This window comes from Paroedura picta, chromosome 4, assembly GCF_049243985.1.
Source record: "Paroedura picta isolate Pp20150507F chromosome 4, Ppicta_v3.0, whole genome shotgun sequence".
Classification (NCBI taxonomy): Eukaryota; Metazoa; Chordata; class Lepidosauria; order Squamata; family Gekkonidae; genus Paroedura; species Paroedura picta.
The window spans coordinates 123,943,461-123,970,095 of NC_135372.1; the positions used below are offsets into that span (position 1 = coordinate 123,943,461).

Genomic DNA, 26,635 nt, shown 5'->3' on the forward strand with positions numbered 1-26,635 from the left:
TGAGCCCCTGCCAGCAAATGGGAATTGTAGTCCATGAACATCTGGAGGACCACAGGTTGACTACCCCTGCTCTAGACCATCTGTTTCCCCGGAGAAAATGGCTGCTTTGGAGGTTGAAGTCTATGGTCTTATGCACTGCTGTGATCCTGCTTCTTTCCCTTCCCCAGCTCTTCATTTCACAGGTTCCACCTCTAAATCTCCAGGACTTTCCCCACATGGAGTTGCCAACTTTAAGTCCAAACAACAGTATGGAAGGAAAAGAACTGCTCTGGTCTCAGGATCATTCTCAACACTTCAGAGAGTTTTAGCAGCAGGTGGATCCCATGCCCAACCTCCAAGCACCGTGGCCGTCCTTTCAATAACACTGGGGAATCCAGGGTGGCCAACTTAACTTGAAGGAAAAGATATATAACAAATACTTAGCTAAGACTTTTCCTAGTTCCTGTCCAACTAGGCATAGAATTGACCTCTTGACCTCTGCCCTGGATTGAACAGTTTATGGAGGTCTACCAAGCACACAGGTTGCCAGCTACAAAAGTGAACCAATTTTTCTTCCCATTCTCATACAAGGCCTGCTTCCACTGAGACCGGATTAGCCTCTTACAAAGACGGAGTACAGAAAAGAAAGAAACATGTCTCTAATTTTAATAACAGAAGGTCTGTCGTGTAGACAGGAGAGTCAATAGTGATCCGCAGCCAGACTCTTTCTCTGGTGTGGTCCCTACTTGAGAGACATTGAGGAGAAAGCTAAGATCATCCCTGGCAAAAGTGGGCATCTCACTTGAAGAAGGCCTGCCTTATATTTTTCAAATTGTTTGGACTTTATCTTACCTTTGTGGAGGTGAACGTAAACAATACTGTAGCTGTGGCATTAAGTACGTAGGAAAGTAGTGTCCATATATGAAAATGCCATCAGAAGTCTTATAAATCTTTCACTCATCAAAGCAGGCCATGAGGTAAACCTCGCTCAGGCACTGCCCTGGGTTACAATACCAAGAACTAAAGTCCTAGAGGAACCATGCCAGCACAATCATCTCTCAAACCGTCCCTTCTGCTTTCCCCCCCTTTGAAATTTCAAATTCCAGTTTGTGGACAAAGTCCTAACTATCTCAGAATATAGATCTCCGACCACTGACCAAACTCCATTTCCAGCTACTATCTAGTAATGCTTTTTCCTCAGGCGCTGACATTCAACGCCTGAAGCTGAGAAGATCGCAAACCAACTTCACTTGCCGGAATAGCCATGCACCTCAGAAGAATGGATTTTTACAATTTTGCATTTCTGTGTGTGACTTCAAAGTCAGAATGGGGGAAGAAGATACCTACTGATCACCAGCAACAAACCAGGTAGGAAGATTCTTGTCACCTGTGAGTCCTGCTAGCCTGTATTACAAAGGAGAGGGATGAAATCTTCTATTTTGTTTGAACTCATTATTTTGGGCCATGAATTAAGTTGTTGTGTTTTTTTAAAGGAAGACAATGTGAAAAGGTTAGAGGACAGAAAGTTGAAGAGATAGGGAAAAAGAACTACTCCAGGTGGAGACCCTTGATGTGGTTAACAGATAACTCCAGCAGAATTTTTCTCCTCATCTTTTCCAATTCCCTGCAGATCAGGCCAGACTTACTTCTGTGCTAATCATTTCTTGGCCTGTTTATCTGGCATTAAAAAATTAACAGAGGATAGTTTACTGCCTGACCTGCTCACCACTGCAAGAAACGACACAAGAAAATTGCCCAGGGAAGACTCTTGGTTCTTTTGCAAAATCGTTCATCTAGGACAATGAGGTTAAAAAAAAAATTAAAAAGAAGAAATGATCCCCCCTCCCCGTCAATATTTAGTTCCTGCCCCTTTTCCATGACCTGAGTATATATTTACTCTTTGGCTGTTTCCAGAGTGAGAAGAGATAAAGCCACCCAAAGCCTCCTGTTTTGTCAGACTTTAGTAAACAGGAGTCTTCTTTCTACACTATCAAATCTCAGTTGCCTTTTGCCTGGATTCATTTCTTAAACAATTACAGAGCAGTCCCCTTTCCATGTTAATAAGCACCCCTGAGGAATTCGGCTGAATCAGACTGAAAGGGATCTAAGAATCTATGGTTCACTCACTCATTGGTAAAATTGGCAGGCACTTGTCAAGGGTAGATCTACACTGCAGCTCAGAAGAAAATATGTACCGATTGTGTTTTAGTTCTTATTTTTCTATCCCGTACTTGTCAGGTCCTGAAAGTTGCATACAACTCCCACCGCCCACCCTTTGTGTTATCCTCATAAGAGTCTACTGAGTTAGTTTAGACCAGCTCTTTTCAGCCTTTTGACCATGAAGGAACTCCTGAAATATTCTTCAGGCTTCAAGGAATCCCAGAATTGGTGACATGTCCCTTCAGACATGTGGGTGTGGAAGTAGAAGAAGAAGAAGAGTTGGTTCTTATATGCCGCTTTGAAGATGCAGGAGCCAAGCAACCAATCAATCAATTGCCCATTTACTGTTTCCATTGTGGAGAAAGAGACTAGGCCTGTAGACTACGGGAAGTGGGCTCCAGTGATGTCTAATAATTTTCAGCAGCCATGTGAACTTCTGGGAAAGACCACGTAATCCCTGAGGAGCTCTTGTATAACTCCAGGGTTCTCCAGAACCCGGGTTGGGAATCCCTGGTTTAGACTGAAAGATGGTCCAAAGATGCCCAGTAAACATTGTGGCAGGGAACAGAATTTGAACTCAGGTCTCTCTGTCCTACTTAACTACTAGACCACACCGTTCTGTGTGTACATACAAACTCAAACAAACTGGTCATGTGGTGGCCTCAACTACTATTGATCTGGGAGCTTGGCATAGGCTGTGTGTTCTCCATGACTGGCTCTCAGATGTTGGGCAGGATGTAACTTTCAAAGACAAGTCCGCTTCCCCCAGGATTTTTCATGCACAGATGGAATGAGACTAAAATATCAGACCAAGAACTTTGGAAGCTATTCCCTAGATATGTCCAGAATGAAGGAGCCCCCAAAATTATGCATTCTTTTGTGTAGTGTTGAGACTGTCTTTTACAAGGTTACCACCAAGGCTCCTGAGTCCAAAAATTGCGTGACAAGCAGAAATTCTGCAAGGGAAACTTTCCTCGTCACGACTTCTGCATATGAGGAAAAGCTTCACCTAGTAAATGTCATGCTTGTCTTGCCCTCGTTAAAGGTTCAGAAGCTGTGTCAGAGAGCGGAAAGCAGGCTGGTTTTGAATGCTAATGATTAACTTTCAGGATTGATCTTCCATTGGCATATATAAGCAGGTATCTACCAGCAAGGTATCTTTCGGATAAGTTTTAAAAGTACTTCTGATGAAGGGATCAGTAACTGGTTCTTGAAGACTTGAGAGGACTCCTCAACTTGGTACACAAGGGAGAAGGTTCATCACAGATCAGGAGCACACGAAACAACACAAACAGAAACTCCCACTTTGCTGACCCCACTGTTGTTTCCCATAAAGTCAGAAGTGTTTAGGGTCATGGTTAACGGGACCAGCATTATGAGAGGCTAGCAAGTGGGGAGTCTGTGTTGAATCAGGGCTGAGATGTAATGGAACTACAAAATAAGAATGCTGACCCCACAGCCTCTCCCCACCCCCACCCCCCACCCCATTGGCCAGAGAAGATTGGGTGATCCGAGATGCCATGGATTGTGCAATGAATAGGTTCAGCAGGAAAACATGCTGTGATTGACAACCATGGGCCCTTATGAGCTGAGTCTCAAATGTCCTTGAGTCACCACAAATGCTGCCAAACAACTTTGCAATTGCACAGTTTTGTACAGTTTCAGTTTCGTTTTCTTCAGCCTTGACAACTGCCTTGGCATCTGCGCAACAGGTGAATATTTCCCTGCCTCCTGGGGCATAGATGATTAGCTCAAATAATCAAATGACAAAGGAAGGGTGCGATGACTGTGTGGAAACACATGTGCGGAATCAGTTCAACAAGGATGCAGATGTAAATGAAACCTAAAAACAAGCCTTTCCCTGCCCCACAAATCAATACTGTTTTGATCAGAATCACAGAATTATAGAGTTGGAAGGGACCTCCAGGATCATCTAGTTCAACCCCCTGTACAATGCAGGAACTCACAACTACTTGCCCACCCATGGTGACCCCAGTTTCATGCCCAAGTGATCCCCTCAACAAAAATCTCCAGAATCCAGCCTGGACTGGAGGAAATTCACCTTGAATTTGATGGTGCCATAGAAAGAACATTGTCCTAGGGGTAAGCCTTGAAAAAGTGCATTTGGTATTGTAAGGAAGGTTCAGGTCAAGAAATGGAAATTGTTTCAGCAATGGCTAGGGAAGTAATACAAGAAAGAGTACAGGCTCCTTGTGAACTATTTTTGTCTTCATGTCATATGACTGGTCACTATAGTGTGACATAGTTGTTTGTTTCAGCGTTAAGGTTCTGTTGAATTAGCCTTGGCTGTCTAGACCGATTCTTTCCAGGAGGTTCCTGTTTACCTGAGGGAGTGAGGTGTTCATTTCCCTGCAACCCCATCAATCTCAGCAATCTTTCTCGAGGGAGCAGCAATTATTTTGCAGACCTAAGCTATTTTTAAATTTGTTTTAAGTGCCATGACTTCCACCTAGTGTCCTCAAGTCTTGTCTTCAAAAATACTGTCCCACCAATCCTGGAAAAGATCAGATGGTGAAAGCACAACAGGTGAAGCCATGGTAGAGCTTCAGGATGAAGTCTGGTAAAACATGAAAGGAAAAAGTAGCATTTCTAGGACCAGGTCAGAGCCAGGGTACAATATGGGAGCAAGAGTTAAATCCGGCAGGTTATGGGGGGGATCATGGGTAAAATATATGGCTTAATGTGTTTCCAGCCTCACCCTCATACTGGCTCTGTCAGAGAACATACCATTCTTGGTTGAACCAGTGAAATAACTGGCGCTTTGACAATTCTAGGTTTTCCCTACCCACCCCCTCCAAAACATAGCAAATAGTATTTTGGATAGTGCTAGCCATTTTGTTGAACTTTGGTGCTGGAGAAGACTCTTGCGAGTAGAATACAGGAAGGCCTGGAGGATCATTGTCCATGGGGTCGTGATGGCTCGGACATGACTTTGCCCCTAACAACAACAAGCCATTTTGTTAGTGATCTTTACCTTCCACACAGAAGTAGACCCTCAATGATCCTGGGTGTGAGAGTGAAGTTGGGGGGAAAAGACAGCGAAAAGACAGCAAAACTATTACACATATGTGATATAGACTTTTTGAATGGCATGGAGGTGCCTAGCCTATACCACCATTATAGGACAACATAGAGGTCTACCATTTTAGGTTCTGATCACACAATAGGAGTTTAGCTATTTTCACAGGTATGAACATACTAAACTGAATCAGATCACTGGTCCATCAAGCTGAGTACTCTTCTCTGACTGAAGATCCCAAACAAGGAATTTATTGCAAAAGAAGAGATCATGGATTGCTGTCAGGAGAATACAGATGGACCATTTACCCCCCAAGGGAATGTGAAAGATTTTGCTCACTTCTGTCTAGTACATTTTTATCCCACTCTATGGTGCTTAGAGCAATATACATGGTTCTTTCTTCTGCCATTTTATCCACACAACAACCTATGAGGTAAGTAAGACTGAGAGAGAGTGGTTAGAATCATAGAATCATAGAGTTGGAAGGGGCCATATAGTCCAACCCCCTGCTCAATGCAGGATCAGCCCAAAGCATCATAAAGCGTCCAAGAAAGGTGTGTATCCAACCTTTGCTTGAAGACTGCCAGTGAGGGGGAGCTCACCACCTCCTTAGGCAGCCTATTCCACTGCTGAACTACTCACGACTGTGAAATTTTTGTTCCTGATATCTAGCCTATATCGTTGTACTTGTAGTTTAAACCCATTACTGCATGTCCTTTCCTCTGCAGCCAATGGGAACAGCATCCTGCCCTCCTCCAAATGACAACCTTTCAAATACTTAAAGAGGGCTATCATGCCCCCTCTCAACTTCTCAACTGAGAGCCAGTTTGGTGTAGTGGTTAGGAGTGCGGACTTCTAATCTGGCGAGCCGGGTTCGATTCTGCGCTCCCCCACATGCAACCAGCTGGGTGACCTTGGGCTCACCACGGCACTGATAAAATTGTTCTGACCGAGCAGTGATATCAGGGCTCTCTCAGCCTCACCCACCCCACAGGGTGTCTGTTGTGGGGAGAGGAATGTGAAGGCGACTGTAAGCCGCTTTGAGCCTCCTTCGGGTAGGGGAAAGCGGCATATAAGAACCAACTCTTCTTCTTCTTCTTCTTCTTTTCTCCAGGCTGAACATTCCCAAGTCCCTCAACCTATCCTCATAGGGCTTGGTCCCTTGGCCCCAGATCATCTTCGTCGCTCTCCTCTGTACCCTTTCAATTTTATCTACGTCCTTCTTGAAGTGAGGCCTCCAGAACTGCACACAGTACTCCAGGTGTGGTCTGACCAGTGCCGTATACAATGGGACTATGACATCTTGCGATTTTGATGTGATGCCTCTGTTGATACAGCCCAAAATGGCATTTGCCTTTTTTACCGCTGCATCACACTGCCTGCACATGTTTAGTTTACAATCCACAAGTACCCCAAGGTCTCGTTCACACACAGTGTTACCTAGAAGCGTATCCCCCATCCAGTAGGCATGCTTTTCATTTTTCTGACCCAGATGCAGAACTTTACACTTATCTTTATTAAATTGCATCTTGTTCAAGGTGACTTGCTCAAAGTCACCTATAGCAAGCTTCCATGGTAGTGTGGGGATTTGAACCCAGGCCACTCTGGTCGTTATCCAACACTAGCTTCTGACATAAACACTAGCTTCTGACATAAATCTTGAACCTTCTGTGATTTTTGTTAATCTTGCAGGAGTTTCAGTTTTCTTATAGTGTATCTCAACAAATCGTTACCTTTCTTAATCACTACAATGAGAATGTGTTGTTTGAACAACTTGCATGGTAAAACCTTCAGGTAATCAACAACTTTCTAGATCCTCTTTATGGAGCATCACATTACCAGAATAATGATATTATTTTCACTACTCGATTCTCCCAGCAAACACCATTAGCTAACGCCCTGTACTGCCATAAAATAATTAAATTATATTAGAACCATAAAATGTACTATTTAAGTCAACCAAGCATTTCAACAAATTGGAACGTGGACAATGAAGTCATGAACTTTTATAAATCAGTCATCAGCAAGATAAACAATGCAATGATTAACTCCCAGAGCCAGTGTCCCCAAAGCAGGGTTTCATTAGAATCATGCTGAAGATGGATGATATTGGGTAAGTTAATTGCACGGGGGAGGGAAATGGACGATGGGGCATGAACTTAGCTGGTATTTAAAGAGCCCTGGCAGTTAAGAGCTTATTTTGAAAGAAGGAAGTGGAAATTTCAGTATCTGGAGATTTCCAACCTATCTTGTATAAATGGACTTTAGTATAATTTGAGAGCCATTGTGCACAGCGTTAATGTTGCTGAAGTCTTACCATTGTGTAATGCTATTTTTTTAACATTATGCACGACATCGTACACAATCTGCAACACTCCCGCAAAAATCGTTTCTTTGTAGCGCTTTTCAGGGAATCTGTAAAAGAAACCGCTAGACTCTTGAGAACAACCTGCAACACATCCAAAAAAGACATGTGTGTTCTCAATGTAGCAGTAGCAAGAATGTCCCTCCCTAAGCTCTAGCACCCGAGCTTCCGGCAAAGGCAACGAGTAAGCGATGCTTCTTCAGCTGAAATCCCTCCACAAGCAATTGTCTGTAAAGTTTCCGAGCACAATACAGCCCCCTGTTCAACGCTGCCCGTAATTTTGGCCAGAAATTGCACCGGGGGAAGATTTTTTTTTAACTGTAAGAGCGTGTAAACAATTAAGCGCCAGCTCCCATGTCAGCAGAAAAGGTCTCTCTGATACATCGAATGAACAAATATGCGTTGCTACAGGTGTTTTCGGGTTTTTAAAAAACAGTTTTTAAAGGGACACACAACAGTTCATTGGCTGTTCTTTTTGATTGACGGCAAGGGGCAGGAGTAAGTGTGAAAAAATATCGCCTCCTTTGATATTTTTCCGCGCTTACTCCCGGGATTCTGGCGAGACTGGAAACTTGCGCGTTACTAGAACAGTGCTAGTGGGAGAGCCTTTTTTCTGAGAAAAACGGCTGTGTGTGTTACCGAGACCTGCCGCTATTAATTGCAGCGCTTTTCAATAGCGCTCAGATTTAGCTTCATTGGCGGTTGTGTGGAATGGCCCTGAGTATCCATTTGGGCGTTATCTGCATAGTGTATGAGCTCTTGCCAAAGAATAACACCTTCCTGTACAACTGAAGGGGCTTCAGAAGTTCTAAATCATATGGGAGGATTTAGTGGCACAGTTCCTTCCCCCCACCCACTCACCCCACATCATTCCTTTAAAACGTAGTGTATCACTGGCATGGGGAAGAGATGAATTATGAACTCCTTTCATGAGGGCAGGCATTGCTAATGATATGTAGTGATATGTGGGGGAACATGGGCTCTCTCACCACTCTGGTAGTGTCAGAACATTACATTACATGTAAGTTCCTGAAAGACCCTGATGAGGCAAATTCAGGAGAAATGTCCAAAGTAAAATGAAAAACTGCATATGATGAAATATTCCCTTCCTACTTGTTGTTGTTAGGTGCGAAGTCGTGTCCGACCCATCGCGACCCCATGGACAATGATTGTCTGCTTTTTAGGATGCTGTCTAGATTTGCCATAGCTTTCCTCCCCAGGAGCAAGCGTCTTTTAATGTCTTTGCTGGAATCCCTATCTGATGTGATCTTGGAGCCCAGGAAAATAAAATCTGTGACTACCTCCATTTCTTCCCCATCTATTTGCCAGGATCCCTTCCTACTAAAGAATTTCTATTCTATGCTGTTCCTGAGCTTGATAGTCCAAGCTAGCCCAATTGGATTTATGGGGTCCAAGTTATGCCCCCCGCCCCCCAAGAAGGCAACTTCCACTTTGATGATTTCCAATTAAGGGGGGAGGCAGCCAAAAAGAAAAAAGCAAGGCCCAGCCGAACAGAATAAAAGTATGAGGGAATCACTGCTGCAGAAACTGGTGGGAGGCATTTTTGCAAACCCAACAAAACCAGTGCCATTGTGGCAGTGCAAACCCAACAAGATTAAGGCCAAACCAGAGACTCTCTGCAGTAAAAACTGAAGGGGGGCATTTTGCAAGGCCAGCAGAACTAGTGCAATATACTAGACCCCAGCAGAATCCCATGCTATTGTGGCAACGTCAGATCAGCTGTGGGATTGATGTCTCCCACAGCATCGCACTCCAAGCTGGGAGTGCCGGTGAAGCACAGCAGAACTCAGTGTCAATGGAGCAATGCCAGCTCAATCACAATCCAAGCAAGGGGGTATTTTTACAAGCCCAGCAGAACAAGTACATTCTACAGAGTGCCCAGCAGAACAGTGCCACTGGCATTGCAAGCTTAAAAGGACTGATTTCAAAGCACTGGGTTAAAAATCCAAGCGAGAGGGGTGGTATTTTGCAAGCTCTGTGCAAGAAACTGGGAAGTGAACACAAAGGAACTTGAGACAAAGACTGAAAAACTCTCTTGAAACTAGCTTGAAACTGACAAGAGTGTTTTCAGGGCTGGAGAATTTTACCCCCCTCCTCCTTGCTTTGAAGTGTAGTAAATTTGAAAGACAATCAGTCTAGAAATCTATCCATTCACCAAGGAGCAGACATCTCCAGGACCTGCTTGAAAGTTTGTGGAAAGTTCATCCCAGTTGATCTGCCACAGACTTCAGTTCATGAACCATGAACTGGCCAAAATTCATCATGAACTTCAGATTGAGAGCTGATCTGTGCCCATCCCTGCAAGTGGCTCCCATACAATTCCTGTCAGCAATCCTTGCTTAAATCCTGAACTAGGGTATGAGTAGCTGCTTAACAAAAGATGTAACAGTGATTCTGCTCAAATGTGGTCCTGGTTCTTGTAACTCTTAATAAAAATCTTTTAACAGCCAAGTCATTCCCATGTTAGGGAGCAATATCATCAATAACTTTGGAGGGACAATGATGGGGGTGCTTCTATATGGACCTGTTCCAGGAGGGGTTGTAGGAGACAGATACAAAATGCTTCTCCACAGATCCAGGAACCTTAAACATCTGGAAAAACCCCCGAAGGCCACAGATCAGACTATTGAGATACGTTGTCCCCAGGGAATGTTTGCCCAGAAATTACCGGACAATAAACTAGCACAGAAAACTTCCTGCTAATCAAACAGAAAACGTAAAGTGCTTATCCTCACAAAACAGCACCAAGTTTGGCTCTTCTTCAAGGAACTTGAAAGTTGTGAATGTGTTTCCAGATCCACGTAACACTAGTTGCTGTCCTATTCTTTCATTGTGTGGGGCACAACATTCAGGAGAATCCCTAGAACCTTTTCACACCTACTTTTGCCCTTCTTTGGCACTGCATAACTGGGCTTGTGGGAAATGATGTTAAAGCAAGGTACACGGGGGGGGGGGGAGGGATTAAAAAGCTGAATTCCAAGTCTTTACTTTCCAGAGTAAAAAAAAAGAATGCCAAAGATTTCCAGCAATGTGTTCACTTCACCTGATTAAAACTTCAATGACGCTTGATTCGAAAATACCTTTTCCTCCCCAGCTGGTTCACATTAAAGTCCTGTTACCCAGTACCTGGTGTTTCCTGGAGCAAATCACAGCCATTCATGTTCCAGATGGACCTGCTGCTTCTCCAAGAAGGAGCTAGAGGAGCTTCACACCCAGGCAGGGGCTTGTGCCCAGCCAGCAGCTGAGGGATTGCAAATTGGGAGCCATGTTCTTTCTGACTAAGCAAACGCTGAAGTGCGGGCTGCAGGCAGAAGCTAATCCCCTTAATGCCAGTCACAATGAGATTTGATGGGAAGTGGGCATTTGTACACTGGTGTTACGGGGCTTAAGGAGTTTTGCGGAGTGTTGGAGCAGGTTTCGTAAGGTAGCCCCACATTGGTCCGTAGGTGTTACCGGTACCTAACCTCCCAATTCACTGAGCAGAACATGAGGTCAGCCTCCATTCTAAGGATATAGCAGCAGCAAAAGAGCCACTTAAATGGGAGAAGCAGGCTCTAATCCGGAGGACTAGGTTTGATTCCACATGCAGCCAGCTGGGTGATCTTGGACCAGTCACAGTTCTCCCAAAGCTCTCTCAGCCCCACCATCCTCACAAGGTGTCTGCCGTGGGGAGAGGAAGGGTAGGCAACTGTGAACCACTTTGGGACTCTTCGGGAAGTAAAAGTGGGGTACAAAGCAGGGTGGAGGAACTTTCTCCAGTGTAAAGTGAGATGCATACCATCATGTCCCTTGACGGTCCAGGCCACATCTTAGTTTGGGAGGAGTAGGAGGAATTGATCACACTGTATAGCGTAAACTTCCCAGAGATCTTGAAAATTACATCTGAGAAACCCTGACAGCAGTATAGCATATTATCTGTGACTAACAATCTGTACTGTAGCCTGGAATGTCCCCAGTTTGAATATCACCTCTGATGGATCAATCCTTCCTTTCTCAGCTCCTTTTCCATCACTTTCAGTATGAAGAAAGTAATACTAATTCACATTGTAGGATTACTGAGATATAGCACTTTGAATACTCTGGCAGGGATGGCCAAACTGTGGCTCTCCAGATGTCCAGCTGGCAGGGGCTCATGGGAATTGTAGCCCATGGACATCTGGAGAGCCACAGTTTGGACACCCCTGCCTACAGTATACTCAGGGGGTATTCCTGGCCTTCGTGGGGCCTGATGCATTCAGCAATAGCTGTCTCCATCAGAGGAAGATTGTTGGCTTGAAACCATCTGCTGTTTTGTGATTGGTCTTGCCTCCCTTGGCCCCCATTTTATAGAGCTGCCCTCTTTCTCAAAATCCCAGAAGTGCGACAAACTCTACAAGTCTGGAGCCCCCTGCTCTAAAAAGCTACAAAAAGTTTCAGTATTACGATCTGCAAACAAAACATCCCTGCCATGGCACTAACATGGCATCAGCTGGGAGTGAGCACCCTCATGATAGCAGGGTATCATTAATATGTTGGTGCAGCATCACCAACTTGGTGCACACAGGAAAAGCTGGTCAATGTTGTGATTCAGGGTGTGCACAGGGAACTCGTTTTCAGTGGTCATTTTGGTATGTATAACGGCTGGACCAGGAAGAGTGGATGGCCACCCCTTCTGACATGTTCCCCCATGACATTTGCATTTTTCAACCCACAAGTGGCTTGCGGTGCCTGGTCCCTGGGATGTTCACCTGGCATCAACCAAGACAAGGGCTTTTGTTCTGGTGGCCACATCCTGGTGCAACCAGCTGTCAGACAGCACATGGGCCTTGAGGGTCTGTGAAGCAGAGCTCTTCCATTTAGCTTTTCATTAGTCGGGTCTGTTTATGTAGGCTGCCTTTTCGTTTTGTTTTTAGTTGATATCTGTGAATACGTTAGCTGTTGCTAGCCTCCTTGAGGCCTCTTGGCGGTGAGAAGTAGCATATAAATTTAATAACTATAATAACGCTAATGGTCATTCCCATGCCAAGCCACCGTCAATGAATCCTTGATTCACTGGTGAATGGGTTGTCATTCCCCCCTTTTGCGCGGGTTGAAAATCTTTGACTGGCCTTAACTATAATTTGACCACTAGATGGCTACCTAGAGCAGTCAGCAGCAAAGCTGATCCAAGTGTGAAAAAGCCAATGCCAATCTTTCCGAGGATGGCTAGGGGCCCATGTCCTCTGCTGATCTTTCTGTGCCTTGCTAGAGCCAAAACATCATTGCAAATTCCAGCCTGGCAGCGTCTCTCTGGCCTGGCCCGGCCCCAGATGGAGAGAGAGAAAAGGGTAAGCTATGCAACTATTCCCGGCAGAGGATGTCTGTGGATGGGTGGGAGGGTGACATCTTTCCGCACAAGGACAAAATTATGTGTGCCAAAGAAGAGACCATGGAGCGTGGAGTTGGTTTTTGTTGTTGTTGTTGTTAAGTTGCTTCCAGGGAACGAGAGACGTCCTAGGCAAGGCAGTACGGAGCTGAATCAGCTTTTGTTCTAAGTTTCTGGGTTTGAATGCCATGGACCACTTATGGGCGAATGAAAAGGCTCAAGCTGTTGGCAAGCTCACCTTTGATTCAAAGAAAATTTAATGGCCCAGAAAGGTACATATTGGGATGGTCAGAATGTGCTTTGGAAGGCCGATGGTTCAACCAGGCAACTCCTTCTACCGAGCATCTCGTAAACTGTCAGTCTTGGAAGCTTTGGTCTAGTAAATGCTACTTTAGCCACTATATCTCACGACAACTACTACTACATTACTATTATACTAACAGTGTGATAATTGGAGTCGGCAAATAGACGCTAGCCAAATATTACCAGTGTTTAACAGGAGAAGTAATCAAATAAAGCTAAAGGACTTGTGGGAGTGTTCTTATCCATGCTCGTCTTGCATGCTGCTTGCATTGTGTTTTTACAAATGAAGCTTTAAAAGCTGTTCTGTTTTCTGCCAGGTTTGTAATGCATAACACTTACATTGTCGTATTATAAATGCAGTTCCTGCATAAACCACAATTTACATTAAAAGAAACAGAATGACAAATGCCCAAGCAGGCTGAGCGTTAGCAATATCCAGCTTGGAGTTCTCCCAAACTTACTCGTGATCTCCAGCCTACAGAGGCTGGCTCCCCTAGAGGAAATGGCAACTTCAGAGGGCAGATATACAATCCAGCTCGGTTGCAAACCTGCAGGGAGTAGCTGAGATCTTATGGAATTACATCTGATCTCCAAACGACAATCATCATTTATAATCATCAGCTTGCTGTAGCGGTTAAAAATGGCTGCTTCTAAACTGGCAAGCCAGGTTTGATTCCCCACACTTTCAAATGCAGCCAGCTGGGTAACCTTGGGCTAGTCGCAGACCTGATAGTGCTATTTTCACAGGACAGTTCTGCCAGATTTTTCTCAGCCCCCACCTATCTCTACAGAATCTCTTCTTCTATTTATTTATTTACTCTTCTAACCAACTCTTCTTTTATTTATTTATTTATTTTTAAAAATTCATCTTCTTCTCCTGGAGAAAAGGCTGCTTTGGAAGGTGGACTGAATGATCATATGCCCCCCCCCCAAGGTTCCTCCCCTCCCTAAACCTCACTCTCCCAGTCTCCAGCCTCAGATCGCCAGGTATTTCCAAACACAGGACTGGCAAACCTAATCAGTCTCAAACTGAAAATGCTCCCAATATTTGCCATTCATTTCAACATTGTCCCTGCTCTCCACGGACACCTTGCAGTCTGGAATGGAAAGACACTGTTCATCAAACCTTTTGTTTCAATCAGGAATTGTGGTGTGAAAATTAAAAAACCATCAAAGCTGGAACGCTCATTTGCATGACAAATGCCTACCTACAACTTTCTTTTCGATGCAAACAGGATCAGACAGGAGAGCCTCACAGGCAGGTTAAGCCTTCACTGTAAAAATGATCAGAAAAGGTGAGAACAGAAGAGCCCCTTTTAACCTACCCAGCCTTAACAAGTGTTCAATACAAATCACAGCTGCAGAAAATGCCAAAGAGAAAAGAAACCTTAGGGCCATTTCGCACGGCTTCAAAGTAGCAGAATGGTTGCTATTTGGAAACGCTACTAATTTGCCATAACCCACGACGTCGTAGACAATCTGCAACAATCCTGAAACCAATCAGCAAAAAGCGCTTCGTTGTGGCGCTTTCAGGGGAATCCAGAAAAGTGGATTCACCCTCCGGATAGCGATACACTCCTGCAACCAATCTGCAACAGTAGCGCTAAAGACCTGTGCGTTACCATTGTTGCTGGTTCTTCAAAGTCCCTCCCCCTGGCTCTCTCCTCCAAACTTCCGGCGAAGCGATCGCCATTTTTTTTTCTCCGAGCGAGCGGGGATAAACGCACCGGCGAGCCTCTTTCTGTTTAGAGGCTTCCCTGGCTTCAGTCCTTCACCTTTAGTCACTAAGCACAAACCACTGAAAAGCCCGTTTGCTGAAATAAAGTCCCTTTATTTTTTACAAATAAATTCAGCCGAAAATCGGGCCCGTGAGAGGGGGGGGGATTTTTTTTTTATCACTCGAGGCAGCGTGCAAACGATCATACAATCAAACGAAAGCTCACATTAGGCAGCTGGATGGGTCTCTCCGTAGCAACGAATCTACCTAGATTCGTTGCTATGGGTCATTTTTTTTTTTAAAAAACCTTTCTTAAAGGGAAAGGGGCTGTTTGGGAGCATGCTAACGGCTGCCCATTGGCTGCTTGACGGCCAGGGGCGGGACGAGCTTGGCAATAGCGCTTCCTTTCTAGCGATTTCTGCCGAGACCGGAAGCCTGTGGGAAACGCTAAAAAACGCAACTGATTCCACTACAAAGGCAGGTGTGCAAAACGACGAATTCCACTATTTTAAATGGCGATTTTTCATTCCGCAAACAATTTGCAACAAAGATCCCTGTGCGAAAAGGCCCTCAGTATAATTCCTTTTTTTAAAAAATGGTCCAGCTGCTTTAAAATCAGAAAGAAAGAGATTCTGTTTTCATTAAGAGAAGGCAGAAGCTTTCACTTGCTCAGAGACACCTATTACAACTCTTCTGCGTATTACTTGTTTTTGTATCCCTGAACATTTTGTGACAATGGGAAATGTTTGACTGGTTCATACAAGCATGGACACTTCCCTCTGGGAGCTCATTCCACCAGGTGGGGGTCAGGACTGAGAAAGTTCTGGCCCTGGCTGAGGTCAAGCGAGCTTCCTTGGGGCCAGGGGGCATCAGCCAGTTGGAGGTGGCAGAGCGTAGAGCTTTTTGAGGGGTGTGGGCAGAAAGGCACACTGGGCCCAGACTGTGTATGGCCTTAAAGGTGGAAGGGTAGGCTTGAGACTCCTTTAGGTAATAAAAAGCAGGATACAAAAAACCCGGCTCTTCTTTCTCTTAAAAGTCTGTCCTTGAAAATAAACCCAATTGTGTGCAATTCCTTAGATTCATTTTAAAAGCTCAGAAAGTAGTGAGTGACCCCTTCTGGGATACTGGAGACTTTGAAGTGGCTAGGGTGAACGTTCTAGAATAAGAAGAAACAATGGTCCAGGAGACAATGAAACAGGAATTTTAAATCTGATACACACCCTGATTCTAGTTGGAGCTACAGTGACACAGTTCAAGGCTATTAATAGGCAGGATGCCTTCCAAATGCACACACGTATTCCTCATGCCTATTCTCAGTAACACATTTAAGTTAGCTTGCCACTGGAATACAGCTCCCATTGGGCTTCCTCTCCTCCTTGAAGACTTCTCATTGCCCCCTAGTGGGAAGTAACTAAACCCACATAACCTCTCTTGCATGAAGATACATTTCAGGATGGGGTTTGGGGGGAGATCTTCTTTATCATACCTTTTGTATGTTTTTGGCATCTCATCTGTGCAAGATGTAAACATATGGGAAATGCAGTAGCGTTTCTTAGAAAACTGCAGGCAAACAAGCTCCTTGTGCATTCTTGCTTGCGAGTCATCATTTTCATTGGAACTGCATGGAATTTTTATGTGCATTTGTTTTGTTTTTAACATCAAGTCACTGCCTACTTATGGTTTTCAAAGCAAGAGACATTTGGAGTTGTTTTGCAATGACTTGCCTCTATGTAGCAACCCTTCCTTAATGGTCTCCCATCCAAAAACTAATCAGAGCTGCCCCTACTTTGCTTCTGAGATTAGACTAGCCTGATCTCTCCAGGTCAGAGCAACTGACTCATGGTAAACCCATGAAGTTCCACCTCGTGGGGTGTTCAAGGCAAAGTATTGGCAGAAGTTGCTTGCCTTTGCCTTCTTCTGCATAGCGGCCACCATCTTTCTTGGTGGGCTCCCATCCAAGTACTGATCCTGCTTAGCTTCCAAGTTCTGGAGAGATCAGATTAGGTTGGACTACTAGGGCTGCTACTTTTACACATGTGCCCTTTTCAAATGAGATATTGAATTTGGATACCGATGGGTGAGTACCAAAAGTGTCTTATGAAATGCCCCCAAGTCCTATTTATCGTTGTAATAATAAAGCACTAGAGAGTCCATATTGTACTACGCTTGTGACAGTGAAGCTTCAGCTGGTGTGATGGCGCAGAATGGTCACAAATGAGCACAGGGAGGTGCCTTATACTGAATCAGACCAGTGGTCCATCAAAGTCGGTATTTTCTGCTCAGTCTGATAGTGGTTCCCATGGTCTTGGGCTGCAAAGGTCTTTCACATCATCTACTAGCTGATCATTTTAACTGGAGATGCCAGGAATTGAACTGGGAACCATCTGCATGCCAAGTGCTCTACCTAGGTTGTCACAGATCAAGATATCAGAATGTTTTTGGTCCAGTTTCTTTGAAGGAATAGAATGATGTTGATATAGCTGGTCCTGAGGATTGGAGTTGTTTTGTGGGTCATGCCAGGAACTGTAAAGAGGCCCTAGGTGATAGAAAATTGGAGGGGCATCAAGGTGGGAGCTTGGTGGTTAAGAATGGCAGCCTCTAATCTGGAGAGCCGGGTTTGATTTCCCGCTCCTCCACATGCAACCAGCTGGGCGAGCCTGGGCTAGTCACAGTCCTGATAGAGCTCACAGAGCAGTCCTGTCAGAGCTCTCTCAGCCTCACCTACCTCCCAGGGGGTCTGTTGTGGGGACAGGAAGGGAAGGTGATTGCGTGCTGCTTTGAGACTCCCTGTAGTGAAAAGTGGGATATAAAAAACAACTAGTCAGCTAGTTCTTTGTGTGTCAGTTTGTATACATATATCTAATGGCCACAATGGGACCACTTTCTGTTTTGACTTAAGGCTCTGAAAACTTTCAGCTTTGCAGAGGAATCTTAAAAAAAAAAAAAGTGATTGGAAAGCAATTCAGTGGATAGATATGGAAGGTTTGTAGAAAGAACCTCTAATGGCCTCATCTTAGCCAGCCCTGCATCTTCAAATCCTACCTTCATTGGGGTAGTCAAACTGCGGCCCTCCAGATGTCCATGGACTACAATTCCCAGGAGCCCCTGCCAGCGTTTGCTGGCAGGGGCTCCTGGGAATTGTAGTCCATGGACATCTGGAGGGCCGCAGTTTGACTACCCCTGGGGGTATCATACTTGCTGTGAATACGAGGTGACTGGTGCTTACAAATCCACCATTGTGGAAGTCATGTTTCTTAAAGGCCTCAAACAGAGGATAATGGCTGGTGAGTGAGCAAGGCTTGCAGAAAGGAAACTAGGCCCCACCAGCTCCCTCCATTAGAACCTCCAGCCTCGGAGTCATAAACTTGTTGAGCCAATCCGTGGTGTGTGTGTTGTCTCTGTGTTAGCAAACATGACCAGCAAGACCGGCTGCTGGTTTGGACAGCATAAAAAGGCTGTTGTGCCACTTGTTCGGGTTTGTGCAGGTTTTATGACTCTTGTTCTGAGGAGTGCCAATCTGTTTGGTTTTGTCTTATTCCCTCAGGTTTGCTGTTGACTTTGGCTGCGCTAAGTGGTGTGTGTCAATGGCCCTTCAGGAGGCAGGATGTGAGGCGGCCTCAAGGCTCTCTGCTTCTCCGTGCTCCTAATCCCTTGGAAGATCTCTGCTGCCACCTCAGGTACTTTATTCCTCAGAGCGGAAAATGGTTATTGATCCGCTTAATGAAGGGATGACTCGTCAAACGAAAGCCTGCCTAAGTCGGATGCCTTGGAGTGTGGCAAGATCCAGGATTGAGAGGTTAAAGTGGATTTAAATAAGACAAAGCAGGGATTGGTCCTGATCCAAAATGGGTAGAGCTTTTCATGCAACCCGTGAAGGTAGTTCTAGGCATGCCAACCTCCAGGTGGGGGCTGGAGGTCTCCCAGAATTAGAACTGATCTTCAATCAGTTCCCCAGGAGAAAATGGGTGTTTCATAGGGTGGCATCTAGGGCTGAACTCCACTGAATCAGCTCCCTTCTCCAAATCCTGCCCTCTGTAGACTTTGCCCCCATAACTCCAAGAGCTTCCCAGCCTGGAGCTGGCAGCCCTATGTAGCTGTAATATCTAAATATTCCCAGTGCTCAAACTGTGTACACAGTACAGTCATCTCCTGTGATTGTATAATCTCAGAAGTCACACTTGTTTGAAAATAACCCCATGTCTAAAATCCTTATACAGAGAGGTTTGTAGTGCTTTCCCACTGGTGCCCCTGATTTCCCGCTGCCCACTGGGGGGCGCTGACAGCAGCAGCTGCACGGTACCACACTGAGGGAGAGCCCCAGCCATGGGAGCCGCCGGATAGCACCAAAGGTGAGCTGGCGGCAGAGTGGCAGGGCAGCCCCCGAGGCAGCAGCCAGGGAGGAGGACGAAGAGGAGCCGTGGCCCGGTACCAACTGATTCACGGACCGGTCCCCGAACCGGGGGGTTGGGGACAGCTGCATTAATACCAATGGGTTTAAGAAGGGTATAACTTTGATTAGGATTATAACCATTGGACAGAAGCGCTCATTGAAACAAGCAGTTTATGGATTATATTACATGGTATGGTGCAATGAGAGAACTGCACCACTTGTGCATTTATTTATTTAGAAAATGTGTATGTTGCTCCTCTGGAGCGTTTTACAAAGTGGAAATGATCAGATTGTTAAAACACCACCACAAACCAGCTCCAGTACACACCAACTGACCTATCCAGAGCCCTAACAAGAATTAGCATGCGGCAGAACATCAGTCCTCTTAATGTCCGTGCCTTAAAATTTCAGCAATCCCTGCAATCTCTTTGAAATGCTTACACTGTGCACACACTATCAATGCACTGCAATAAGAGCATTAGCGCTTCTAAGATATGCGCATGACGCATGCGTTCTGGCTGCATGGATTAACTTGTACAGCTAAGGTACAGTTGCATCACACTTTGTTTTGGGGGCACACAGCCCATTGGAGGTCACCGTTTGTTTTGACATTCTGTGGATTACAAAAGGCTGTAAAGCGTCCATCCTTCCTGTGCAATTTGTGCATGTATCTGTAGATTAATAGTGCCTGTTGTGATAACCTGCAACAGGCACTATACCTCTGTGGAGACAATCCCTGCAGGATTAACAGCATTTACTCAGTAGTCAGTTTGGCCAGGCAAGAAGGACATGTCTAGTCCCCTTGTGTTGCTGGGGGGAGAAGCTTTCCCATTTGAAGTTTTCCTCTGTTTGCTTCTGGGACCCTTGCTGTTTATGGGTAGAGTGTACAGAGATACGTTCTTTTTGTCCATCATCAGGTGGTATCCAAGCGTCTGAATACTTTACACATCCCATGATGGTCTTGGAAACCCAGAAGAGCACAACCAATCAACAACTTCAAAAAAGTGACTGAATGTTTGTCACACAAATCAAAAGAAGGGGAAAGACTTGCAGGAACTGTGAGAAGCTATTCAAGCTCAGATATGCAGATGAAAGTGAAGAGGAACTAAAGAGCCTGTTGCTGCGGGTGAAGGGGGAGAGTGCAAAAGTTGGCTTGAAACTCAACATCAAGAAAACGAAGATCATGGCATCCGGCCCTCTCAATTCCTGGCAAATAGATGGGGAAGAAATGGAGATAGTGACAGATTTTATTTTCCTGGGCTCCAAGATCACTGCAGATGGGGACTGCAGCAAAGAAATTAAAAGACGCTTGCTCCTGGGGAGGAAAGCTATGGCAAATCTAGACAGCGTCCTAAAAAGCAGAGACATCACCCTGCCAACAAAAGTGCGTCTAGTCAGGGCTATGGTATTCCCAGTTGCAATGTATGGCTGCGAAAGTTGGACCATAAGGAAGGCCGAGCGTCAAAGAATTGAGGCTTTTGAACTCTGGTGCTGGAGAAGACTCTTGCGAGTCCCTTGGACTGCAAGGCGAACAAACCGGTCAGTCCTAGAGGAGATCAACCCTGACTGCTCTTTAGAAGGCCAGATCCTGAAGATGAAACTCAAATACTTTGGCTACCTCATGAGAAGGAAGGACTCCCTGGAGAAGAGCCTAATGCTGGGAGCGATTGAGGGCAAAAGAAGAAGGGGATGACAGAGAATGAGGTGGCTGGATGGAGTCACTGAAGCAGTAGGTGCAAATTTAAATGGACTCCGGGGAATGGTAGAGGACAGGAAGGCCTGGAGGATCATTGTCCATGGGGTCGCGATGGGTCAGACACGACTTCGCACATAACAACAACAACAAATTCAAGCTCCTCCAGCATAGAACCATGGAGGAATCAGCCATGGCTGCTCCTCTCTCCCCAGAGCTAGCTCAGAGAGAATAGCAAGATTGTGGAGGAAGAGTCCTGAGGAGATGAAGTAGACCAGGGTGAAGATTCAACCCCTTCTTGTCACAGTCTGAGCCCTTTGTGAGGATGGAGAGTGAACTTGTATGTCCTTATCTCTGAGGGGTTGGATGTACAAGACCTTCATTCCGCAGCCATCCAGCAATGGGTTGCTGAACAGTTTTCCTTTCATGCTTCTAGCACCAACTCAGAAATACAATGTGAAAAACCTACTGAATATTATTTCATGTTCCTTGGCCAGCTGGCAAACACGTAAATGTGCTATCTTGGCAGGACTGATTGAGGATAGCTCCCAGACATATAGAAACACGGCTGGCACAGCAATGAACCCAAGAGGAAACAAATGCTTGTACAGTTTTATAGGAACTCCGTAAAGGCCACTGTTTAGCTTCCAGTCCAAGAGTCAACCTTCCAGGATAGTCCCGCACATAGCAATTTTGAAAGATTGTCAGAAGGAACTACAGATGCTGTGAATTTTGTGGCAAACACATTTGATAGTTGGACATGTATCGTTTGTCGCTTGTGAGCTGAACAACTAGGGTTGCCATACTCTAGCTGGTGGTGGTGGTGGTGGTAGTTGAACAACAGCAGCTACATATCAACATCACCCAAAGAGATATAGGTTAGCTCTAGGAATCATTGGAAGCCCTATCGTTTTGCCATAGAGTTTCCAACCTTGAGCTACCTCAGGTCACTTCTAGCCAATGTAGCCAATATTGCAGGTTTAAAGAAAATTATCTTGCAGTGGGCAAACTGGGATGCTGGTGGGAAACCGCCCACTGTAGTGGGAGGCCTGGTAGCCCCATGAATGAATGGGCTATTTGCCTCTCAGTTCATCACCTTGAATGTCTGCCGAGCAGCTTTGCAGCTCTGCAGTAACCGGGTTTCATTTCCTTGCCTTGTGGGGGCTACTGAATCTGTGCAGGAAGTGAGATCAGCTCTGCCTTGGATCCTAGATGGTTGGGTCAGGTCATTAAATGAAGTCAGGCAGGAGCTACAAGCCTATAAGGCTGGGTAAAAATCCACATGTGTGAATAATGTTGATAAGAGTGACTTCTCCATTTTATTTATTTACTTCATATAGGAGAAGCAGGGTATAAATAAAGTGCATGACTTGGATAAGCCTGATCTTGTCAGATCTCGGAAGCTAAGCAGGGCTGACTGAACGTCCCTTCCTGGCAGCCAGACAATCCTCAGATTCCCTGGCCACACTATACACACCATTATAATAAACAAACAGTCTGGTTGTGTGAATTAACTATAAGAGAATGGAGATGGGTAGGGAATGTGAGAACAGCAGGGGTTTTTTGTTTGGTTTGGTTTTGCAGGCAGCATCTCAAATTTGCATCTTAAGCTCGGGTGGCCATCGTCTGAAACCCCTAGCTCTTTGTCGCTGCTGTCTCCCATCCTGAATCAATTTATTGCCGCTTATGGTAAAACCGTCCAGAAATCTGCCGGCTTCTCTCTCCTTTCAAATAAATAGTATTCAAAAGAGCTCAGCCTGACATTAATTTGTGCAGGACAGACACTCCTTAATCCTTTTCCAAATTCCATTTGGCATCAGCCCTTATGGGCTCCTTGAATCCAAGCTCTGTTTTCATCCAACTTCCTTTCATCCGATGTTTAGATAACTTTCTAACCTAACTATTTAGAAGGTCCGCCCTCCTCCAGCCAACATTCAGCTGCTCTTCTGCCTTCAGACTGGGAGCAACCCCTCTGTGTGTTTTTCCCCTCACGCCAACTCTTCAGACTCAACTAAACTGGGCGAGCTTTTCTCAAGGCAGGCATCTAAGCGAGAAGAGTCTGGGGACAGCTCTCCTTTTGTTTAACTGCTTAAAACAGATGGGGGAGATGTGCCCCACAGGATAAAAGCATTCTGTCTCACCACAGCAGTTATACCAGCCGTCTCCTGAAAAGGAGGTGTTTCCATTGAGGGTCACCAGATTCAGAGAAGATGCCTTTAAGAGGTGTGCCGGAGGGATCATTTCAGCCATTTCCCTCATTGCGGCCAGAGAAAAATTTGCACCTGTCAAACCTATTTCTTTCCAACGCCTTTTAAAGTCATTCTGCACCTTTTGGATATCATGCTTGTGCAAAATAGGAACCAGCCAACCCCATATTTTGGGAGCACATGCAGCCCCCGATCTTGCCGGGTGTTGTTGGGATGTTGCGTGAGTAGGAGCAACACACATATGTTGTTGCATGCGTGTGAATCCTCTGTATTTGCTACATGGAACTCTGTTTTTTCAGGACGAGAGGAAATTCTGAAAAGAAGACAGATATAGCCGAGCATTCTGGGGACATGTGAGGAAATGCCACTGAATAGATCAGGGGTAGTCAAACTGCGGCCCTCCAGATGTCCATGGACTACAATTCCCATGACCCCCTGCCAGTGTTTGCTACAGCATTTGCTGGCAGGGGCTCATGGGAATTGTAGTCCATGGACATCTGGAGGGCTGCAGTTTGACTACTCCTGGAATAGAGGTTAGAGACACACATTCCTGTCTGACTCACTGCCTCCTACAGGAGCTTTTTCTCCTCTTGCACACCAGACATTGCATAGTCCAAGGTTAAAGGTAAAGGTATCCGCTGTGCAAGCACCGGGTCATGTCTGACCTTTGTGGTGACGCCCTCTAGTTTTCATGGCAGACTCAATACAGGGTGGTTTGCCAGTGCCTTCCCCAGTCATTACCGTTTACCCCCCCAGCAAGCTGGGTACTCATTTTACAGACCTTGGAAGGATGGAAGAATGGAATACAGACCTTGAGCCGGCTGCTGGGATTGAACTCCCAGCCTCATGGGCAGAGCTTTCAGATTGCATGTCTGCTGCCTTACCACTCTGCACTACAAGAGGCTATAGTCCAAGGGTAGGGATGCTGAAAATAGGCTACTTTGCCCTGTTAAGACAACAGCCCACCATAGATGTTCCCAAAATGTACATGCAATTAACAGGGTCCAGGTAAGCAGCACTGGCTGAAAAGAATGTAAATCAGCTCATGGTAGCCAATTTCTCTGCTCCACTGGCCAGCTCATTTGTAGCTGTGATCCAACTCAAAAGCTAGTTGCAGAAATGTATCTCAGATCCAGTAAATAATTTCTGTATCAAAGGCTAATGAAAGCTGCTTCCTTTAGTGCCAGACCAAACTGGACACCATGACCATATCATAAATCCTTTCTCAGATCATTCTGTTGTTTGCAGTAGAGGCTGCCAAATGGGAGTAAAACTTAGTCAGATGTGAGTCAATCTACACAGGGAACCAACACACTGTATGTGATCTCAGAGGCCATGTGCTTCTGGACCTTCATTTATGGTGATACAGAGGATAACTATTTTTAATGCCATGACACCCGCATCCACTTCTCTCCTACAGAGGCAAGATTTTCTCTCCATTTTTCTTTCCTTTTACTGATTCACCCACCATAATAATGTGTTTTCTTCTTTGCTGAAGAACTCTAGCTGTTCCTCCCTGTCACAGTACAATATTTTAGCTATTGGCTCAGCCTAGGAATCTGAGGGAAGGATCAGGAGATACCTTTCACTTAAACAACTTAAATGGTACTCAAGGCATTTTGAAATTCAAAAATAACTAAACATAATAAAACTCAAGTTGACAGCTCACTCCCTATCTGATTGGCTCTCTCTGGGAAGGGGGTGCCACAGAGAGAGAGAGAGAGAGAGAGAGAGAGAGAGAGAGAGAGAGAGCACTCTGCCAGTGAGGGCCAATTAGTTCATATTGCACTATGTCAGTGAGGGCCACTCAGTTCAAACTGCATGCAGACAAATCACTCCCTACCTGATTGACACTTCCGGGGGGGGGGGGGTCGGGCTGTCCAGCAGCCATTTGAGCTGCTTGGTGCCAAACAGGATAGACCTCACTGACATCTGATTGACACAGCTGAGCCTGGGTTTGACTGTAAAGCATGTTCACCACTAAATTTGTGTTCTACTTCTCTTGCAATGTCTACATTAAAGGAAGACTCAAGACTGCCGCTGAAGAAGAAATGTAAGGCTTATGAGTAGCCAGAGTACTGAGGGCCTGGAAGTGGCAAGGTGATGGACGAATTCAAATTGGGGAGGAATTGCCCCCAGCTTTGGCTTACCAGTAAGGAATGGGTGTACTGCAGTGCACAAGGTCAGCACTGAGGTGGAAGGAAGGAGTTACAGTGCATTTCATGAAGACCTTGGTGCTTTCCTGATGTGAACAGGGCTTATTGAAGGCAATAAAATAGAAACCTTTAATAATGTGCAGGTTTCCTTAGAAATTATAGTTTGGATTTCTGTAGAGAACCCTTTTACATTATGAATTTTAAAACGGTGGTATGTTTTCTGTATAAATCTCAATAGTGTTCTTGCAATAGATTTAGCTTCCTTCTACTTCTCCATATGCACACTGCCCATTACATCACCTTTGGTAGTAATTGATATAAAAGGATTGTATTTGCTGAGTCACACCCATACTGAAGGTTTCACACAGGCTTTCTTTGCATCACATATCCAATATAGCAGGGGTAGTCAAACTGCGGCCCTCCAGATGTCCATGGACTACAATTCCCAGGAGCCCCTGCCAGCGAACGCTGGCAGGGGGCTCCTGGGAATTGTAGTCCATGGACATCTGGAGGGCCGCAGTTTGACTACCCCTGCAATAAAGGGTAGAACTGCACGTTGTGTATCGCTCTGTGATTATTTTCCTTGATCATTATTTTTAACCAGTTGCAGTTATTGGGGCTGGGATTTAAAGAAGGCGATGGTGCAATTAGAGAAGGGTTACTTGGCTCTTGGGCCGTTTTTCTGGTGTAAGCTCACCATCCCAAGTTACTTTTACACTGCAATTCTGTGGGAAATTATAACTGAAGCTAAGAGACTCGAAATGGCTACTGCTGGAGGTTGAAGCAGGAAGTGCCAAAGCAGGATTACGGTTGAACATCAAGAAGATAAAAGTAATGACTACTGACGAACTGTTCAACTTCAGGGTCGAAAATGAAGAAATTGAAATCATTCAAGATTTTCTATTCCTCGGCTCCGTCATCAACCAAAAGGGAGACTGCAAACAAGGAATCAGAAGGAGACCAAGGGCAACCAAGAAAGAGCTAGAAAAGAGGCTTTGGTGTAGGGATGTGTCAACTGGTACCCAAGATGAAGTTAATTCATGCCATGGTACTCCCATTTACTCTGCATGGGTGTGAAAGGTGGACAGTGAAGAAAGCTGATAGGAAGAAAGTTGATACATTTTAAGAGTGGTGTTGGAGGAGAGTTTTACAGATGCAGTGGGCTGCCAAGAAGACAAATTAATAGGTTCTAGACCAGATCAAGCCCTAACTCTCCCTAATAGTTCACATTACTAAACTATCATAATTTGGTCCCATCAT

General features: G+C 45.2%; 1 protein-coding gene and 1 long non-coding RNA gene across 2 annotated transcripts in view; one reads left to right on the plus strand and one right to left on the minus strand.

The window, feature by feature from the left end:
* The window catches only part of HNF4A (hepatocyte nuclear factor 4 alpha), an 80,013-nt gene that overhangs the window by 50,592 nt on the left and 2,786 nt on the right, over positions 1-26,635 (minus strand). The gene's annotated exons all lie outside the window — the stretch shown is intronic.
* On the plus strand, positions 1,057-25,803 carry LOC143836331 (uncharacterized). The gene is made up of 3 exons (XR_013230573.1): positions 1,057-1,347; positions 18,474-18,606; positions 20,237-25,803. It is a non-coding gene; the product is annotated as an uncharacterized LOC143836331 (long non-coding RNA).